The sequence below is a fragment of the Haemaphysalis longicornis genome, unplaced genomic scaffold (genome assembly GCF_048455015.1).
Source record: "Haemaphysalis longicornis isolate Haplotype H1 unplaced genomic scaffold, Haemaphysalis longicornis Haplotype H1 scaffold_8, whole genome shotgun sequence".
Lineage (NCBI taxonomy): Eukaryota > Metazoa > Arthropoda > Arachnida > Ixodida > Ixodidae > Haemaphysalis > Haemaphysalis longicornis.
In genome coordinates, this window is record NW_027526445.1 from 187,050,690 (window position 1) to 187,063,688 (window position 12,999).

The following is a 12,999-nucleotide window of genomic DNA, read 5'->3' on the forward strand; positions in this document are numbered from 1 at the left end:
GAGCCCGGTATGCTAAATCTCTCTAGGCACACAAGCCCGGACGCTCGGAAAATGTGACAGTGCGAGGTAGGGATGCCCCGACTGCGCACGTCCTTTTTTTTTTTTTTTTTTTTTTTTTTTTGCGGCTGCGTACGTTTTCCGGCTTGCCGAAAAAGAGTTTTGTTTTCTCTCTCTCTGGGTCTGTCTTCCCCCGATGTCGTCTCGGGAAAGGGAAGAGGGAACGAAGGCGCTGGCGGCCTCCTCCTTCTTTTGCATTTTGCTGCTGTTGCTGCTTTTGGCGAGTTGTCCCGCACCTTTCGGAGATCACTGTTTCTCTCGGAGATGACCATCGCGAGCGCTTGGAATTGTTACCTTCAAAGTTCTTGTGGTACGTGCGCGCTGTTCTTCTTTTGCGTGCGTGTTGTGCGTGGTGTGCGAAGGCGCAGCGTACTGCTGGAATTTTCTAGTTGTGCAGCCTCGAGAAGATCGAGACCAGCGTCTTTAATTTCATTTCCAGGACGAAGAAGCAGGCGATTTTTTTTTCACGGAAATAAAGCGTCCTGTTGCGTCCTGAGTGCGGAATTAGTTGTCATTCTTGAATGCGACGATCGGCAAGTGACCGTCCGCCATAGGTGAGGTCTCAGAGCCCATATTTTTTATATCAAATTTTTCATATATCGAACTATTTCGCGATCCCCTTGGAGTTCGATATATCCGTGTTCGACTGTACTACTCTCTCTTGGAAAGCATCTCGTTACGCCGCAAGAGCATTCTGCTATTCCCCGCGAGGCAGCGTGCTTTCGCTCCGCCTGCTACTAGACCCCCCCCCCCCCCCCCTTCCCCACGATGGTACTATAGGCAGTTACAAGCAAACAAAACAGGACAAGCTATTTTGAAACATGGAAAAGAAGAAAAAACAAGCTCAGACTTTATTTTTCAAAATACCACAACAATCGGTTCATTCTGCAATTTAACACAAAATGCAATTTATTGGGAATTAAAATATCACGGCATAAAAACGGTTCCTACTCGACATTCACACAGGAGACGTAACGCCTATTTAGGATACATCCAAGAAAAATTCACAAATAAAAATACAGCAAAGCAATTGAAAACACTGAAATACAAATGTAAGGGTCGGCTGATCCCGTCATTATTACCCTAATTTCATGCCCAGGCAGGCAACAGGGCAACGGCCTCGCGGGCGTAGAGTCCCCCCCCCCCACTTGTGCGCCGTGTTTCGGCCTTGCGTGCCAGATGGAGGCAATCGAGGGAGCTGCTAGGTGGATGACCGCGCTTTGTATTTCGCGCGGCGGATGCAGTGTGCGGCCGGGCCGAAGCTAGCGCTAGGTTGAGGCGTCGGATATCGTTGTGCACGTGCGTTTGGTTTGAGTGGCGCGTATGGTTGCGCGCCCTTGGACGAAGGGCCCGCAACAGTGCAGGTGCGTGGGAACGCGGTCGGAGCGAGCGCGACCTCCTCCCCCGGATGCGAGGTTTCTTGGATTGCAAGCATGCGCTCATCGGACAGACCGGATTGAGTTGTGGCTCGTCTCTGACGGGGTGCCGCGGGCACATAGCGACCAATGGCCTCAATGTATCCTCTTTGTAACCAACTGTAAAAAGTGTAAATACAAGTTTTCGTTTCGTCTCAACGGGTCGTCGCCTTCATCACAGCCGCAGCGCTGCACTAAACGCAGCGCAGGGCTGGCAGGAACTCCAAGGGTCACCAACGCCCGCCTCGCAAGGAGGCGAATTGGAGAAGAACGAGACATTACTACAAACATTAAATTATGACGATAAAAATTACATTAACATCCACAAATAAAAAGGTACTGGCATTAGCACGAAAAGCGTCAGTAGAAATACAGCAGTGGGAGAATAGTTAACAGTATTAACATAAAACAAAATGACCTTAGTACATCAGTGAGTGCTTCACATGGACTGGAAAAGCCAGCTCTTATTTAGCACACATAAAAAATATTTACAAATAAATTTTTCGAAAGAAAAATCTGGGACTAAAACAATTCAGCGTGGATTACTATTAACGCATTACAAGGTGCAATCAACACAAAGATACAAAGCCATTGACACGGCAACTTTGCAAAGGCTAAGGCAAAGGCCTACGGCACGGCCTGGCGATACGGCATCTTTAGTGACCTGAAGTCATTCGGTGTGTTGGGCAACATGCTTAACACCCTTTCTAGCTACATGTATTAATGAACTTTCCGTGTAATAACTGGGCACTTTCCAGTGTACATCTTTGTACATCTTTAGGAAAACGGCGTGCCTCAAGGCGGTGTTTTGAGCTCCACAAGATGAAATCGCTCCGTAACGCATTGCCAGCAACCATTTCCTGCTCATTTTATGCTGATGATGTTCAAATATTTTTTATATCGTGTGATATGTCAATCTATGAGCGTCAACTCAAGCTCGGCGTTAACAAACTGGCCGGCTGGGCGGACACAAACTCTTTTAAAATGCACCCTGAAAAAAGTACTTGCGATGTGTGGACCCGTGTGCGCTGTATCCATCTGGACCCTGACACTGCTATAAACGGCGCGCCGATTCCTGTTCAAAAGGAGCACAAGTTTTAAGGCCTATTCGATAACAAACTAACATTTCTTCCACATCTGAAAAAGCTTAAGCAAAAATGCCTAAAAAACTATGAACATTCCTAACGTTCTCTCACACCAATCCTACGGTGCAGACAAACAGCTCATCCTGCGTCTTTGTACTCCGTTGGTAGGACCTCACTTGGTCTACGGCAACGAAAACGACACTAAAAATGCTTAACCGCATTTGTGGCTTCAGTTTGCTTGTGGCGCCTTTCGCACGAGCCCTGTTGAAAGCCTCTATGCGGACTGTCACAAATGGTCCCTATATCAACAGAAGATATACACTGAATTGTTGTATGCCTCTAAAATCATGTCTATGACAAATCATCCTTTTAATTCGACCATTCATGATGCATCCTCCCAGCAGCTCTTTTTCAACCGTCCATCTATTTTCATGCCGTGCCCTCACAGAGTGACACCAGAAGCTTCTGAGCTAGGACTGCCATTGTCACACATCCACAATACACCCATGATTGATGTTATTGAACCATGGCAACTGCGGGCTGTTTGTTGTGACCTGTCCTTCTTGCAATTCGAGAAAAACATAGTCTTGTCCAGGTGAGGACGAATTCCGTCTTTACTCACAACATGCCTGAACACTTTGATGGATGCGCTCGCGAATCGTATTTTTTCGTATTTAGTTAAGTCCGGTGTTGGCAAGACACCATAGGACTTCATCTAAGCGCTTTGAATTAATGGTCGTCAAAAATAGAGAAAAGGCAACAACATCGTCGAGGTAACAGATCAAGGTTCTCCATTTAAGGCCACGAAGGACTGTATCAATCATTCGATCGAATGTGGCTGGGGCGTTGCACAGCCCGAATGGCCTCACGTTGAATTCGTAAAGACCATCGGTGTGGCGAAAGCTGTTTCATTTCTTGGTGCGGTTCGTGAATGCGAACCTGCCAACACTCACAGCGAAGGTCCAGGCTCGAGAAGTATTCGGAACCTTGCAAAGTGTCCAGGGCATCATCAATGCGAGGCATTGAATAGACGTCATGGCGTATTATTTTGATCAGTGCCATATACTCTACGGAGAATCGTACGGAACCGTCTTTTTTCGGCACTGAAACCACAAACGAAGACCACAGACTCGATGAAGGACGATTGATATTTATCTTGAGCATGTCATTGACGTTATCCTGTATTATTTTCTGGACAAACGAAGACACTGCATGGACGGCGGCGAACAAGACAAGATCCATCTGTGTCGATGCGGGGTGCCGCTGCAGATGTCTTCCCCAGGACAGAAGAGTACGCGTCAAAAGAACCGCGGCCAGAAGGTCGGTGGCGGTGTTTAAAGCAGAAGATTGAGCCGGCGACTGCCAAGCGTGTTCATGGACCCTATTCTCGACTGCATAAATTCCCCATGTTTTTGCCTAAGCATAACGTAAGCAATCAGTGACGTAATACACGGATATGTGTGACGACATGGAGTAAAATTTGGCGCTTAGCTTATCAAGACCACAACTAAGCTATCAAATATTGCGCATAAAAAACATAAAAACACTTGGAATGCATTACAAAAATTAGGACGGCAGCTAAGCTTAGCAAGGGAAGCACATTTCTTCAGGTTAAAATTGGCGTCAACACCATAAGGCGATCAAGCAACGCTGATCCAAAAGCGAGCAAAAGGCGGGGGATAAGCTAAAGAACATCACAAAATCTTTTTACCGTATCTATTTATTTGTTTCAATCGCTTTTAGTATCGTAGTTGAGCTCTGCTTCAATGCAAGCTGTGTTGAGTTGTCACCTTCCCGGCCGCCACCGCCGCCACGCTCTCGTCTGCTGCTATGTTAGACGTTTATGGCGTGATCAAAGAAAACTAACGGCCGTGGCCATCGGTTGTATGACTCGCTAAGGACAGCGAAACGCCACGCCTGATAACGGCGGGGAGTACCGATGCCGCCGATTCATTCACCAGTCAAGCTCGGACTCAACCAGGGCTGTAATGAATAAAAGTCCGATTTCTTTGTTTTTTCTGTTGAATTCGATCACGAGACCCTCCAGCTTACTAGAAGTGTGCACAGATGCCATTCGTTGGGTTCTTTGTAATGGAGAAGCTTGTACTGCCCTCTTATGTTGGTGTTACGCCAAATAAATTATTGCCATACCTAAAAACAAAATACGGCCCGTCATTTGCATGCTCCGTGATCGTTGACGTGGAAACTGTCAAAACCGTCATTTCTTTCGTCAGAAAACAGCTTTAAACCACGCGTCATGCGAAACTGTGCCTGCTGCACATTCACGGGGATTTTACAGCGCCGAAGGTCGGGGAAATATTTTTGCCTATTTCACGGCGGCAGCAGCCGCCGTTTGCAAGCTGTTACGTCACATCACATCACTTTCCAGCAAGATGAAGTTGCCAATACGTGACGTGAGCGTTCCCGCCAACTATTTAAATTACGCCACGTCTTCTCAGCCAATCACAGAGAGGGGGTGCCATACAAGCCGTTTTGTTGTTTAGTAGCAAAGACAGGCCTACACTGTGATGTCCGCTGCATTTGCGAGAGGCATTTGTCCTGCAGTGGACCTAGTGGGCTGTCGTTGGTGGGGTTGAAGGAAAATCATTTAGCCTACGCCTATTTTTATAAGGTGTTAGGCACGATCATCATTAGATCCAGTGTGTTTTTCGGGAGCGTAGATGTCGCTTCTAGTTCCCGGCAACATTTCTCGGCAAAGTTATTCGGAGAGAGAAACAGAGAGAGAGAGAGAGAGAGAGAGAGAGAGAGAGAGAGAGAGAGAGAAAATACACTATGTATTGAGCAACAGCTGATGTTGGGGCGCACGCCCGGTGGAGGGCCTCGTGTTGGAGGTGCGCTTGGGCTTCGCTAGCCGTCGCGGCCTTCACCACCAGTCAGCACTCGGATGCGAGATTGGTCTGCTGTCCCGCTCACTGCCCATACAACAACTTCGCCAGAGGGTGATTATCCTAGTGGCGGCCATTTTCTGTTCCTCTTGGCTCCTGAGTAGGTAGACGTGATGAAAACGTTTTATTGAGCTGGAATGAAGTTACCTGAGCCCATCCTCTCTTGCGGGGGGCGTCCTCAGTCCAGGAGGCCCTGGGCACGTGCGGCCAGTTGTGCCCGGGATATCAGCTCTTGTTGGTCACCCAGGTCACCGCTAGCCAACTGGCCCTCCCACTGCTCAGGGGTTGGGTTGGGAATGGGGAGTAGAGTTGGGGTTAGGTGGCACTGCCACACCATGTGGTATAGGGTGCATGGGGATTGGCAGTGTTTGCATTTTGGAGAGTACTGTGCAGGATAAATGGCATGAAGGCGTGTGCCATGGGGAAATGTGTTGGTTTGCAGCCGCCGTAAGAGGCATTCGTCAGTCTTGGGAAGGTTCGGATGGGGTGGAGAGAAGTGCTGGCGTTGTCGGCGTAAATACGCCAGGATGTCAGCGTAGCGGAGGGGTATGGGCGGAGAAGCAGTTGGGTCATCAGCTTCCGAGGGTGCCTGGGGTATGAGGGCGCGGGCAGAGGCGTGGGCCGCCTCATTCCCAGGGAGAGCCGTGTGACCCGGTGTCCACACGATGCGGATATCGGGAATTGGCGTCAATCGTTGGGAAAGAATGCGGAGGGCAATGGCCGAGATTCGTCCAGCTTGGTAGTGGCGGCAAGCGGTCTGGGAGTCTGTAAGATCGGTTTGGGCGGCCAAGGCGATTGTAATTTCTGCTCCTGTTGTTATGTTGTTGGTAAGGGTGGTAGCTGAGTTGACAAGATGTTCCATGAATTCGACGACGGCCGACGTGTGGGCTGAGTCAGAGGAGTATGGAGAGGCATCCAGGTATCGAGTGTCGTCCCGAGATCCGTACCTGACGTAGAGGTAAGCAGCCCGCGCCTTGCGGCGGCCCTGGTTATACGTTGGATGCATATGGCGTGGTATAGGGGAGACAGTGATGTGACGGCGGATAGCTGGTAGAATGCTTTGAAGAGCATGTTCCGGTGGGGGAGTGGATAGCCGAGACGACTTAATATTGAGCGACTGGTGGTTGTCAGGAGGAGGTGTTCTTTTTGGCTGGTGAGGTGCTCCTCGATGAGCTCCTCAAGAGTGTTGTGAACCCTGAGTTGTTGGAAACGGATTGTTGACGGGGTGATGGCTAGCCCAAGTGCCATTTTGTAACTTATCAGTATGAGGTCGTTTAATGTATTGCGTTCCGCAATTTTTAGTGCGATATACGGCATGCCGTACGGTGCAGTACGGTGGTTTGTAGTTGGATAAGAGTTGCGTGGCCAGCCCCGTCTTGTTGAATTTGAAGTCCCAGTACCCGAAGAACGGTCACCTTGGGAACGGGTTTATCCTGTATGGTGAGTGAGGGTTCAGGAGGTGGAGACAGTCATCTGCCACGAGAGCGGGCGCGGAGAACGAGTAGAGACGATTTTTCCGGGGCGCAAGTAAGTCCGCAGGTTGTCAAATACGTGAAAGTGGCATCGATAGCTTGTTGGAGTGAGTCTTCGTGGTCGCCTACTCATCCACCGGTAGTCCAGATGGTGAGGTCATCGGCGTAGAGTGCGTAGTGAATGCGAGAGAATCAAGAGCTGGTGGTAACCCGAGAAGTGCGATATTGAAGAGGAGTGGTGAAGATGGAGATGGTGATGGAGATGGTGATAAGTGGAGAAGATGGGCATCCGTGACCGGGTTTTCGGAGGTAAGAGGGAGAGTTTTGCTGTGTCGTGGTACGGTTCCTTGAATTTGAGAGACCCATTGATCAAGGTCCGTGATGGTGGTGGGGAGCGGATTAGGATCTTCGCGAAAGGCTTTCCAGTCGGTAAGGGTGGCTTGTCCAATGCGCGTTTTCGCTTTACGTTGAGGGAGAGTCACTTGGATGATTTGGTGGTCGCTTCCCAGGGTGTCGTCGAGGTGTTCCCAGATGAGGCGGGGGATGTTGCGTGAGAAGGTGAGGTCAGGGCTTGTATCACGGGTGACGGTGCTTTCCGTCTGTCCGAAGAGTATCCGCATGTGGTGGGGGGGGGGGGGGGGACATTGAAGTCCCCTCAAATTAGAAGGGTGCCTCTGAGAGTGACAGAGGGCACGTTGGACGAGGTGGTCGAGCTCGCGAAGCGAGTGATTCTCGGGGGGGGGGGGGGGGGGGGGGCTGTACACGTTCAGCACAAATATACTAGGCGTGGTAGGTGAAGTAGGAATAATTTCGATAAATGTATGGCCAATTTGGGAGTGAATGCCGATAATATGCGCGGTGAGATGGCGTACCACCAAGATTGCCGTGCGAGGAGAGGCTGGCGAGACGTATGTTTCGTAGTCTCGTGACAGGGGCTGCTGAGTAGGGATACGCGTCATGTTAATGGTGCGGACTTTATGAGTATCATCATCATCGTCACTAGCCACGAATATCGCGTGGCGCACGTGGCCTATCAATGCGCGTTCCTTTTTAGGCCCAGAAATTTCCCAGCCACGACGCCGACCGAAGCAAGCAGCCCACCGCAAATCCACCCTCCCGGCCGGACCCCCGAAGGGACGCCATGGCCGTTGAGCAGTGCATCAAAGCCCCCCAAGCCCGGCAAGGTCGATCCCCCGCTGGACGACTCGGGAGGTTAAGCTGGCAGTGCGCGGTTGCAAAGAGGATGCCCCCGGCCATCCCGGAGGTTAGTCTCTTGCCTCGCCACGTTGTGTCTAAGCGTCGTTCCCTCGCCGTCAAAGCCAGGGCCGCGGCCAGGCGGTCCACCCGTACAAGGTCCCGCTCCACATCCCACAGGGCCATATCTCGGGAGGGCAAAGCTGCCGTCATGGCTAAGATCCCGAGGGTCAGGACGCCCGAGCCCAGAAGAGTAGGCAGCCGTGCTTCTACACGCAAAACGCGCAAGTCCGCGGCTGGGCGTTCGCGCTCGGCATCCCACGGCCTCGCCGTCTTGCACGGGAAGCCCTAAGCCGAAGGCCGCGTGAATGCGAAGTCGAGGTCGCAATGAAAGGTGCCACACGAGCGCGAGGATAAGTACAAGTATGCCGGAAAGGAAAGTGCAAGGCAGCGGGCAACCGTCGCTCTCGCAGTCTCTCTGGAACATTTTGACGACTGCTCCCGTGCCGCTCAGTTCTTCGGAACATTGCGAACCCAATATAAACGCTTTAATTTTTCCTACCAAATGAAACGTTTTTCTTAGTAATGAAAAGAATATGACGCCTCCCTTTTTTAGGGGCGAAGCTCCTCTTGCTCGGGGCAAGTCCCTCGGCGCGCCGTGTCCACTAGTTCTCGAGGCGACAGCTAGAGGCGCAGCTGTGCAATAGTTCATAGGTCATGATGTGTGGGCGGAATGTTTCACGGTTTTACCGATAAGCATCGGAGCTTCGCCCCACTCATCATCATTCACTTCGTGGAGATGCCTAACAGTGAAACAAAAAAGAAAGTATAAATAGAAATGCTTGAGTCATAGTGTTAAGGCACAACCATTCAATGTTGGCGTCCTAGTGATTGCCCATATACTGCGGAGAGAGTGGTTTCTGGTTGGTCAGGGACGGGGCGGCAAAGGTTGCTCGCTGTGCATCATCTTTGTTGGTGCCCCTGAGTGACGCTCACTCGCACAGCACCAGCCGCCAACTCATGAATATTGTAAATATAGTTATTTCTACGCCTTCTTGCTATAACGGTATATCGGATAGCATTGTTAATTTTCTCTGCCAGCAACGTGCTTTTCGCAAACAATAATTGATTAAGATTGACTAGTTCTAGAATATTCAACAAAGCTCGTTTAAAACAATGCTGGAAATGTATAGGTTGTATTCACTGGTGAGGCACGCATGGAGGCAACTGTGTGAGCGACTGGTTACACCGTGCTCCGTGGTATGGTGGTACTTGTCCGTACTAAGCACATGATGTGTGTTGGACGTTCCAAACTCTACCCCACCGATCGCAAAGTAATGCCTCTACTCCATTGTGGGTGGTAATAATATCTCTGTTGACACCACCGTTGAGAATCCGGTTGAAACGGAGCAGACGACGCATGCAGGTACTTTTTTTTTCTGCGGCGTGCGGGCACAGATGCACATACCTCGCCATGTTCGTGGTGCTTTGGCCATTTCCTTGGCCTTTCCACTATTGCCAAGCGAAGAAATCGACAGCTAAGTTTTTCAGTGAATACCTTCTACAGGTTATCACGATGACCTGGCATGAGTAAGACAAAAACATGTACCCCTCCATCTAATGATGACGACGGTTAAACACGAAGGTTTCTTGTGATGGATACTTTGTTTGGTCAATCCCACACTCCGAGTATGTGCTACTGTGGATGTATGCACTGTTGTTCTTGAATAACCGCAGCGACCCTCGGGTACGGACTCCGCATAGGCTTAACTTTGGGGTTGGGGTCTACGGCGTGAATCTGTACCTGGTCCTTGGGCCCTTGGGGTACAGTGAGTACGTGTTTAAGCAGAAGGCGGTTCAAGGTGATAAGCCTGAAAAGGTGACGTTAGGCCTAACGTTCTAAACCTCAAAATGCGACGTTATTCCTTAGGTACTCTGACCAATAGCCGAAACGGCATACAGAGCAATGTAATTCTCATCTTATGTCGCGCTGTGGGTAACCGATGTGGACGGTCACCTGAGAACATGATGTTATGCCCATATACGTAACGCTGTCACACGCCTGCGTCGCATCCTCCCTCTGCTGCACTTCAACATTTAGCGAAGGGGTCCTAGCGGAGCTGTCGCAAACTTCGAAGCGAAGCGTTTGTTATTCGCACTTCACCAATGATGATCATCTTTGTCAGAGAAAATTGGCTTTCTTGCAATGCGTTTTTGTGTACGGACAGGATCAGTCGGTGGCTGAGAGCTTTGATTTAATAAGCCATCACAACATCATCAACATCATTGAGGCATCCACCGCTGGAACGCTTGTCTCGTGAAACTCATGCCCGTCGAACTGAAACCTCGTGACCAATGGTGATGATGCTTTCAACCTGTAACACCAGCCAACGCTCCAAAACGAACTCGAAAAGCGCATTGGCATTCTGAATATGGGGATGTGCGACGCTACTATAATTCATTTTTCGCACTTGCGTTTGGGGGCTGCAGCCAGTTTACCGAGCGAGCGAAGCAACTTTATTGAAAATGCCTGCAGAACGATTAGCCCTCCCATGTAAGGAAGGCGTCACCGTGACGCGGCCATGACGTCTTCCCGGCTGTTGGCGCCTCTACTCCGGCCGCGGCCTCACTACTCCCTTTGGTCGACTGCGCCTGCCCCTGTTTTGGGGTGGCAGCCTCCCTCCGGTTTCGCTCGGTTGTTGCCTTTCGAGGGCCGCCTAGATCTGCTGGACGGCCTGGGCTTGGACTTCTTGATCGTAGCAACGCATTGCGGCCTCGAGAAGCGGTGGGATCGTTGTCATCGTTGTAGCTTGCTGCGGGTTCTTGGCACAGTCCCAAAGGATGTGAGCCGCAGTGGCTCTCTCCTTTCGGCACACACAACAAAGGTCACTTACATAAACACTCGGACATATGTGCTTCAGCAGAACCGGGGTGAGTAACGACCCTGTCTGTAGTTGTCGATATATTACTGCTTCCTCACGGGTCAAGCCCGGATGAGGTGGTGGCATAGTCCTTCTATCTAGTCTGTACCACTTCACGATTTCATTGTAAGAGGTCATCCTGTCCTTGGTTTCCCACCACCACGTCGGGTCGACGGCAGTAGCAGCGGCACGGTTGGTTAGTCCTCGCGCCGCCGCGTTCGCCGTCTCGTTGTGGTTTTCGTTGCCGCGATCCGAGACATCACAGCCCATGTGCGCCGGAAACCACTTAATCACAACACACCTACTTTCACTCGCGAGATCGACCGCACGCAATACACGTGCGGCTTCACCACACACACTTCCTCTGGCGTAGTTTTTCACTGCCGTCCTAGAATCACAGAGCACAGTCGTGCACTCGGGGTCGGCGATGGCTAGGGCAATGGCCACTTCTTCTGCTCGATGCGCCGCTCGAGTCCGCACACTCGCCGCCGTCCGTGTAGCACCGGTCGCTGCCCCTACAACTGCTGCGGCGAATGCTCTTCTGCCGTCTGGATACTCTGCCGCATCCACAAACACAGCACCCCTGTCTTTGGCATGGAGATCGATGAGCGCCTTGGCCCTCGCCGCCCGCCGCTCCTTGTTGAACTCGGGGTTCATATTTCTTGGCACAGGACATACCCGCAACCGTCTGCTAATTGCTTCTGGTACATGCACGTCTGTATTCTCGGGTCCCCCTTCCTTTGGCTCCATGCCTAGGTCACGCAGCACTTGCTTGCCCGTTACCAACCATCCATTGGTTGGGAGGCCACAGTGTTTTGTCGTGCTGCTTAGCACTGAAAATATGCTTCTTTACAGCGAAGCTGTATGTGGCTAGGTTCCGGAAAAAAATGTAACCTTGGATGATAACAATATTATAGCCGGATATATATAAAGGTAAAGACAACGAAGACCAATAGTGGCCCATGTTTTTTCCATCCAGCTTGAACGGCTTCCGGAGCGCCATTTTGGCTTGTGTCATCATCATCTGTGTATGCGCACATCCCCTGTTGCCCATTTATGCGTGTACGAGCGGGAAAGGCGGGGGAGGTATGCGGGCGTGCATGTGCAGCCAGGCTTCATGCTTTCTATGGCTCAGGTGTTCCCTGCTTGGGCGGGTGAGCTGTGCTCTGCCGTCTACAGGTAATGACCCCCTCTACGGCGGCCCTAGGCACTTTCTACATTACATGTTTAATCGTCCATATATATTGCCCTCCCTGAACGGCGTTGCATACAGGAGTACCCTGTGCCTGGGTCAATAATGTCCAGTGTGCACCCTTCCCTACTCATTTAATTTTGAAACTATAAACAATAACATCCCCCATGACACGCCCGTTGTGCTGGTGAGAGATTTCAACGTGGACACCTCACGGCCCGATGCGACCTGACCGCTGCCCCCGTGGTCGTGGTTAAGCGCTCTTCTGAGGTTATCAGCTTAGGGAAACATGGAAGGGCTGCAGTTTTATTCCAGCAGACAATAATATCGGTCCGTTTCACGGCGTCTTTGTGACGCATGCTGGATGATTTTATTTAGGAGCGACGGGCATTTGTAATTTGTATTGAAACTGTGACTGATATATTTATTCCTGATAGCGGATGAAGTAAAACTCTCTCTCGTTATACAGTCGCCTCCACAGTCGAATTCGAGATAATTTTGGAGCACGATCGCATCCGTCATTTCTTCTCCCGTAAAAACCCACGTGTTGACAGCGGACGGGAATTACGAAACGTTTACATATTGTTATGTGGAAGCAGACCAGAGAGGAAGTATGGAATACGTAAGTGTATTTACATAGTGCTGCCGCAGAGCAATGCGATCTGTTTACAAGCGGCCATTATCGCTCGAGCCATGAGTCCGTGCCATCCACTCTTTCGTCATCGTTAGTGATGGGTCCCCTGCAGCTCTGCGCCAA